Source organism: Vombatus ursinus, unplaced genomic scaffold, assembly GCF_900497805.2.
Source record: "Vombatus ursinus unplaced genomic scaffold, bare-nosed wombat genome assembly UNPS02012179.1, whole genome shotgun sequence".
NCBI classification, from domain to species: domain Eukaryota; kingdom Metazoa; phylum Chordata; class Mammalia; order Diprotodontia; family Vombatidae; genus Vombatus; species Vombatus ursinus.
Window position 1 is genome coordinate 9293863 of NW_020951957.1, and position 9092 is coordinate 9302954.

The 9092-nt window shown below is 36.9% G+C and overlaps 1 pseudogene; it reads left to right on the forward strand.

Annotated features, from left to right (window-relative positions):
- Positions 1–7477: 7477 nt before the first annotated feature.
- LOC114039709 lies at positions 7478–9092 on the forward strand (annotated as a pseudogene).

Genomic DNA, 9092 nt, shown 5'->3' on the forward strand with positions numbered 1-9092 from the left:
TAGAGAATCCTAGAGAATCAAGTGAAAAAAATACTTTAAATAATAAACAAATTTAGCAAAGTTGCAGGATACAAAATAAACCCACATTAATCACTGGCATTTCTATATACTGCTAACAAAGCCCAACAGCAAGAGATAGAAAGAGAAATTCCATTTAAAGATACTGGAGACATTAAAAAATATTTGGGAGTCTACCTGCCAAAAAACTCAGGAACTATATGAACACAATTACAAAACACTTTTCACACAAATAAAAACAGATCTAAATAACTGGAAAAAAATATAAGTTGCTCATGGGTAGGCTGAGCTAATATAATAAAAATTAAAATTCTACCTAAATGTATTTACCTATTCAGTGCCATACCAATAAAACTACCAAAAATAATTTATAGGCTATGAAAAACAATAACAAAATTCATCTGGAAGGAAAGAAGGTCCAGAATATCAAGGGAACTAATGAAAAGAAAGGCCTAGCTGTACCAGTTCTTAAATTGCATTATAAAGCAGCAATCATCAAAACTACTTGGGACAGGCTAAGAAATAGAGTGGTGAATCAGGGGAATAGGTTCCGTATGAAGACACAACAGTTAATGACTATACTAATCTACTATTTGGTAAATCCAAAGACTCCAGATTCTGGGATAAGAAATCACTATTTAACAAAAACTGCTGGGAAAACTGGAGAACAGTATGGCAGAAACTTGGCACAGACCAGCTTCTTATATCTTATACCTAGATAAAGTCAAAATGGGTACATGATTTAGATATAAAGCCTGATACTGTAAGCAAACTAGGAGAGCAAAGAATAGCTTACTTATCAGATCTATGGAGAAGAGAAGAATTTATGACCAAATAAGAGATAAAGAATATTATTAAATGCAAAATGGATAATTTTGAGTACACTAAATTGAAAAGTTTTTGCATAAACAAAGCCAATGCAACCAGATTAGGAGGGAAACAGAAAACTGGGAAAGAATTTTTACAATCAGTGTCTCTGATAAAGGCTTCATTTCTAAAACATATAGAAAATTAAGTCAAATTTATAAAAATACAAATCAATCCCCAGTTGATAAGTGGTCAAAAGACATGAACAGGCACTTTTCAGATGAAGAATTAAAGCTACCTATAGTCACATGAAAAAATGCTTTAAATCACTATTGATTAGAGAAATGCAAACCAAAACAACTTTGAAGTACCACATTACACCTATCAGGTTGGCTCACATGAGAAAACAGGAAAATGACAAATGTTGGAGATGTGGGAAAATTGGAACACTAATGAATTGTAGGTGGAGTTGTGAACTGATCTAACCATTCTGGAGAGCAATTTGGAACTACACTCAAAGGGCTATAAAAATGTGCATACCCTTTGACCCAGCAATAGCACTTCTAGGGTTGTATCCCAAAGAGATCATAAAAATGGGAAAAGGAGCCACATGTACAAAAATATGTATAGCAGATCTTTTTGTAGTGGCAAAGAATTGAAACTGAGGGATGTCCATCCCCTCAGGCAGGTTGCAGAAAAAAACTTAGACTTATATGAACTGATGCTGAGTGAAATGAGCAGAATGAGTAGACTATTGTATACAATAGATGTCACATTGTATGATGACTGACTTTGATAAACTTGGCTCTTCTCAGCAATGCAAAGATCTAAGACAACTCTAAAAGACTCACGATGGAAAATGCTATCCACATCCAGAGAAAGAATTACGGAATCTGAATGCATATGAAAGCATATTATTTGCTTTCTTTTTCTTTTGTTGTTTTGTTTTATTGCTTCATTCTCGTGATTCCTTCCATAAATTCTAATTCTTCTTTACATAATGACTAATGGTAAAATATTCTTAATACGGATGTATAAGTAGAGCCTATATCAGATTGCATGCCATCTTGGAAAGGCAGGGGGAGAGGGAAGGGAGGAATTTAAAACTCAAAATCTTATGGAAGTGAATGTTGAAAACTAAAAATAAAGAAATTAATTATTTCAAAAATAGTGTTGGGGTGGGTGAATCCTTGAGAAGTAACATCAATGTGAAAAATTAGTAAAGCTGATAAACGTAAAATGTCATTTTATAGGCCTCTGAAAGTTTTAAATGTAATATATATTATAAATTATTTGTATATTATAATTGTTCTCTTCTTTCAGATAGAAATAAAGATTACTAATTCTTTCTGACTTGTTTTTTAGTTGGAAACTGGTTAAAAATCCCAGATTCAGAGTTTGAAGGGACCTTAAAGGTCATTTACTTCAATACTCTCATAGGTAAAGAAGTGGAAGTCAGAGAGTATAAGGAATTTACTCATCTGAATCTTAGTACCTGACATTTTATATTATTATTTGGTTTTCAAAGCACTTTACATAAATGATCTTCTTCAAGTTTAATAGATGGTCTTGGTAAGCTGTTGTGGCTAATAGAAATGTATCCCCTGATGACTAATGCTCAAGACATGAGCTTTTCCCAATTGTATTTAAATGGTCCACAGACAACTGATGAAAATGCTATATGAACAAAGACAAAGATCTTACAGAACATCACTGCCTATAAGGTGATCTAGGACAAGATTCTACTTTTGAAGTTTGCTCATTGCAAAAGGAAAAAAAATTCTGTGTTTTATGGCACTCAATGAAATGAAAAGAACATCTATCTACATCTTCAACTTCTAAGTTTATATGAAAAATAAATTATGAAATTGAAGGCAAAATCTTTTGCCCTTTACTATCATTGCCATAGCCGTGATAATAAAGGCAACATTTTTTTCTTCTGAATGCCTCAGGATGAGGAGAGACTCAAATATTCCTAAGATACTGAGATTTGTATTTTTGTTGACATTCTATGCTCAGGGAGTTTGACTATGGGAAACATTTATTTTAAGGGATTATCATTAGTAATGAACGATTGTACTCTTGGTAAATTTATTCAATGTACTTTCTGTATGCATAAATGTATGTATGTATATGATTCTGTGTGTTTATACCTATACACACATGTGCATTGTATACCTATATATTCCACACATGCATGTACACAATATATATTATATGTATGTTACCTGCAAACATAAACACAGATACCTGCATATGTCATGCACATATACATACCTGCATGTATACATGTTTATACACATATGTGAACACATATTGTATGTATGTACATGCATGCACAGATACATACAATATCCTTACACGTTGGTCCCAACATATTAAAAATGTACCATATTAAGGTTATTTAAAATTAACCAGGTCAGGTATAAGTCCAGCTTATATCTTAATAGGTAAAGGAAGGAAAAACAAAACATTTTAGTGAAATAATCTGAATTATTTGGAATAATATGGAATGTATATCAGAAGCATTAAATAGAATGCTATGCATTACATTAGATTTAACTTTTTTTTCTGTAAGATTAGAACATGGAAAAAGACATCTGGAGGTGGAACCAAGATGACAGAGTAGAGAAAGCACTTAGCTGAGCTCTCCCAAAATTCTCCTCCAAACAACTTTATTTTATAATATTTTATTTTTCCAATTATATTTCAAGATAATTTTTAGTATTAATTTTTACAAAATTTTAAGTTACAGTTTTTTCCCTCCCTCTCAGCCCCTCTTCCAAAAATGGTAGTCAATTTGACTTAGGCTTTGAATGTGCTATAATGTAAAGCTATTTCTATATTAGTCACATTTATGGAAGAAGAAACAGATAAAAAGGAAAAAAATATGAAAAAGAACAAAGTAAGTGAAAAAAAATATGATTCAATCTGCATTCAGAGTCCATCTGGATGTGGACAGCACTTTTCTTGATGAGTCCTTTGTACATCTTGGATTGTTGTGTGGTTGAGAAGAGATGAGAAATCGATAGTTGCTCATCACACAACGTGGTTGATTCTGAGTACAATGTTTTCCTGATTGTTTGCTTAACCTCCTCCTTTCTTACTTTCTTGTCTGGTAAGATAAGATTTCTGTATTCAACTGATTGTGTGTATCATTCCCTCTTTGAGCCAATAATGATGAGGGTAATGTTCCAGTGATGCCCATCACCCACCTTCCCATCTTTCCCTCCTCTGTAATAGGTTTTTTATGCCTCTTCATGTGATATAATTTATCCCATTTTACCTCTACCTTCCTTCTACACTTAGCATATTCCTCTTTCTCACCTCTTTTTGTTTTTTTATATCATTCACTCAGATTGACCTTATACATATACCCTCTGTCTATATATATATATTCCATTTAACTGTACCATTACTGGCACAATGTTGAAGAAATCGAAGTATCATCTTTCCATGTAGAGATGTAAATAGTTCACTCCCATTGAAATCTTCATGTTTTCTTTTTTTTCTTTTTACCTTTTTAGGCTTCTCTTCGATCTTGATATTGAGGATCAATTTTTTGTTGTTGTTATTCAATTCTGGTCTTCTCCTTATGAAAACCTGAAGTCTTCCTATTTCATTGAATGACCATTTTTTTCTCTTGGAGTATTATGCTTAATTTCACTGAGTAGGTGATTCCTGGTTGTAGTCTTAGCTCTTTGCCTTCTAGAATATCATGTTCAATGATCTCTGATCCTTTACTCTTGCAGCTGCTACATTCTCTGTACTCCTAATTGTGGTTCCCCAATATTTGAATTATTTCTTTCTGGTTACTTATAGTATTTTTCTCATGACCTAATAGTTCTGGAATTTGGCTATAATGTTCTTAGGAGTTTTTATTTTGTGATCTCTTTCCTGAGTTGATTGGTGGATTCTTTCAATTTTATTTTGCCTCTGGTTCTAAGATATCAGGGAAGTTTTCCTTGATAATTTATTGAAAGATGCTGTTCAGGTCCTCCTTTTAATTATGACTTTCAGGTAGTCCAATAATTCTGACATTGTATCTCCTCGATTTATTTTCCAGGTCAGTTGTTTTTTCCTAGAAGCATTTTACTTTTTCTTCTACTTTTTTTCATTCTTTTGAATTTGTTTGATGGATTCTTGATGTTTCATGGAGTCAGTAGCTTCCATTTGCTCTTAAGTTGTTTTCCTCTGTTAATTTTTGTACTTCCTTTTCCTTTTGACCAATTAGGTAGTTTTGTTTTGTTTTGTTTTTCTGGTGGATTTTTGTATCTCCTTTTCCATTTAGCCAATTGTGTTTTCTAAGTAGTTGTTTTCTTTTTCCACACTTTTGTCTTTTTTTCATAATTCTCTCACATCACTTTCATTTTTTTCCCACTTTTTCTTTTACCACTTTATATGATTTTAAGGTTCTTTTTGAGATCTTTTGTGAGTTCTTTCTGGGCTTGAGACTACTTCCTTTTTTTGAGGGAGTTTTGCCCATAGGTGTTTTGACATTGGTGTCCTCTTCTGAGTTTGTGTCTTGGTTTTCCTTGTCACCCTAATAACTTTCTGGGGTCAGATTCTTTTGTTGTTTTTAATTCATCTTTGTTAGCCTTTTTCTTTTCTTTTAAATTTGAGCTCTGCTCACAGGGTGGATGAGGCAATGTCTCAGGCTTCTGGTGTCAGGGGCTACAGGTCCTGGCTGTTTACCTGGTGGTGCACTGATGTTGTCTTGAAGCCCATGGGGGATCCTTGTGTCTGGTGCTACACTGAAGTGTTATGGTGGGGAGGGCGGCTTGCACTACTAGAGGCCCTATGGGTCTGGCAGCTTACCTAGTGCTCATGTATGGCATTTGCCAAGGCAGGTGAAGTCTTTCTCTGAATCCTTGGGGCTATGCTTAAAGCACATGGCAGGCTGGCTGCTGAAGCATTCTGACTTAGGCTGTGCTTGCACGTGGCAGTTCTCAGAGATGGAGTCTGCCCATTCCACTGACTATGCTGAGACATGTTGGAGGGCTCCTGGTGTTTGTGTTTTCCTGCTCCACCACATTGGGGTTAAGGAGCTCCCATTGGTTTGTGAACATGGTGCTTACTGATGACTTCCTTGGATATCTCCTGTCCTAGACTGTGCTCTCTCTTTACCCAAATGAGGCAGACCTTTCTTGCCAATCTCCCAAGTTTCTTGGGATCAAAGATTGTTTCCAGCCATATGTTTTTTCTGGTTCTACTGTTCCAGGATTTGTTTTTGGCCACTATTTTGTAGTTGTTTGGAGGTGAATATGGAAGAGTTTTGGCAATTTACTGCTTACTCCACCATCTTGGCCCAAGCAACTTTAAAATGGCACTCAAATTGAATTCTAGAGTAGCAGAGCCAAAAAAATCCATATTGAAATATTCTTCCAGCTCAAGACAACATGGGGGTATGAAAGAGTAACCATTGTCATGGGAGTGGAGGATTTCCTAGAACCCATGAGGATGAAACATCACTGGTACAACTAGGTAGTGGTGACAAAAGCAATAAAATCTTCATGAGCTCTCAAGTCAGAGGTGCAAGGATTGCTGCCAAATAGAAAGATATTACAAAGTATATCTTTGCACTCACTGGATATTGGCCCTGATATTGTTTGATAACCCCAATATCTATATCTACCTCTGGGTCATAGTTTAAGGGCAGAGAAAAGCACTTTTGGTGAAAAGAGAGTGGGAGCCTTGAGGGGTAACTGTTTGGCAAGTCTATTGCCCATGTCCACCTCTGGGACATACTTTAAGGGCAGAGAGCAGTATTTAAGTCAAATTGGAGTAGAAACTGTGGGTTAATATTACTTCTAGTCAAAAGGGATCAGGCACCCTGAGGAGCAGTATCAATTTCAGTCCCAATCAATTACCTTTCCATAGTAAGGAAAAGCATACAGACCAAGCAGTAAACATACCTTTCCCCAGATAAAAGTATCTTGAAAACATGAAAAACTGCCAAAAATGTCAGAAGTAGCTTTAAAAACGTGAGTGTGGAAAAACCAGAAGCATAAAATAATGCCTCTTTGCTCCATCACACTGGGAACAGAGCACAAAATTAATATAAAGTTCAAAATCAAGAAATATGATGGAAAAATGAGAAAATTAAAAAAAACAATCACAATAAAAAGCTACTCTGGTGGCAGGGAAGATCAAGGTACTAATTCAGAAAAAAGACAATGAAGTTTAAATAACTACAATCAAAGCCACAAAGAAAAAAAAGTGAATTAAACAGAAGCCCAACAAGAATTCCTGGAAGAGCTAAAATCTTATTTTAATAATCATTATGAGGGGTAGACAAAAAAATAAAAATGAAAACAAAAGAATAAAATTATTAAAAAGACAATTAACATCTAGGTAAAAGGAGCACAAAAGATACAGAGGAAAATAATACCATTAAAAATTGCGTAATAGAATAAAAAAAAGCAAAAAAAACAATAATGAAAATAACTCCTTAAAAAGCAGAATTGGACAAATAGAAAAAGAGTCACAAAACCTCACTGAAGAAAATGATTACTAAAAAAATAGAATTAGGCAAGTGGAAATTAATGACTTCAAGAGACATCAAGAAAAAATCAAAGTCGAACCCAAAGGTGTTGGTACGGGGAACTGGGTCCTCAGTTATAGGGTGCTGGGTCCTCAGTTCTAGGGGGCTATGCTCCACCTCACACTGCAAGTAAGGTTCTCCCCGGGATTGCTGAGCCAGGGCCTGCACATGCACAGTAGAGACCCCTTGGACAACAAAGATGGGAAATGGGCAGACTTTAAGAAGAAATTTCAAGTGGCCTGGCCTGCAGGATCCTGGGTGCCATTTAGTGACATGAGCCATCTACCTCCAGAACATGCAGACGTAGTTATCATGGGGCATGGTGTGATCTATTGGTCTGTGGCCTATTGGCTGAAGTGGCTGGAGACATGGAAAAATGCCATATGGGTACTGATGATGGAATGGAATCCTAAGTACTCTAGGGCCTTCACCAGGTTTTCCACATGAGGCACTTGGCAGCAGTTCTCAGTCCCTCAGAGCATCCAACTATCTCTCTTCTCCATTGAATTCCTCCATAACATCAATGAATACCTAGCTGTTCCTGATGAGCCTCCCCTAGATATTCAGTTCAGTCCCTCAGGTTACCTTCTACTGGCTTCAGAAGAAAATGCCTCTGAGATAGAACACAATGTCAAAATACAGAAGCACGCAGGAGCCAAAGTGTTAAAAACAAATTTCCCTGGATCAACACGGAGGATATAACCTTAACATCTTATGGTCTGGAGAAGGAGGGCTGGTTTGATCCATGGTGCCTACTTCAGGGACTGCACCAAAAAGGCTCTGTCTATCACAGGCACAGGGAGGTCACAGAGTTAGGCTCTTCAGTAAAGCCCATGGTGACTTCCAGAGGGAAACAAGTAAACATTAAAAGAATTTACGATGTCCATGTGAAGATGAACAATAGCCTGGAATACCAACCTGTGGAGTGTACTATAGTAATCAATGCTGATGGGGCCTGGTCTGGGCAGTTAGTAGAGCTGGTTGGAATTGGCATTGGGCCCCCAGGCACTTTGTGAGCACCAGACTGCCCATGGAGCCAAGAAAAAGGTGTGTGTATGTTTGGCATTGCCCACAGGGATGTGGCTTGGAGGCCCCATTATTTATAGACATCAATGGAGTCTACTTCAGATGAGAAGGACTAGGTGGTTACTACTTAGGTGGCGGTAGCCCCACAGAGGAAGATGAACAATAGACTCAAGATCTAGAAGCAGATCACAACTTCTTTCAGGAAAAGATGTGGCCCCATCTGGCCCAGAGGATTCCAGCTTTCAGTTCCCTGAAGGTACTGAGCACCTGGGCTGGCTACTATGATTATAACACATTTGACCAGACTGGCATAATGGGCCCTCATCCATTGGTCTCCAACATGTATTTTGCCATGGGCTTCTGTGGCCATGGGCTACAACATGCCTCTGGCATGGGATGTGCTGTGGCAGAAATGCTGATGAATGGAAATTTCAACACTATTGACCTGAACCTATTCTCCTTCAAATGATTCTACATGGAGGAAAAGATCCCAGAGGACATTGTCATCTATGCTTGTCTGTCTACCCCTTTGTCTATGAGGAAGAAGCTACCAAGAGCAACATTCTCAGAAAGTCAAGGACCAGCAGACAAGTCTTCTATGATACCCAAGCCCCCTGCACTGCTGCCTCTGAGCCATGCTAGACAAGCACGAGGAGGACCCAGACAATTGAGACTGGTTCCCACGATTGCTTCCTAA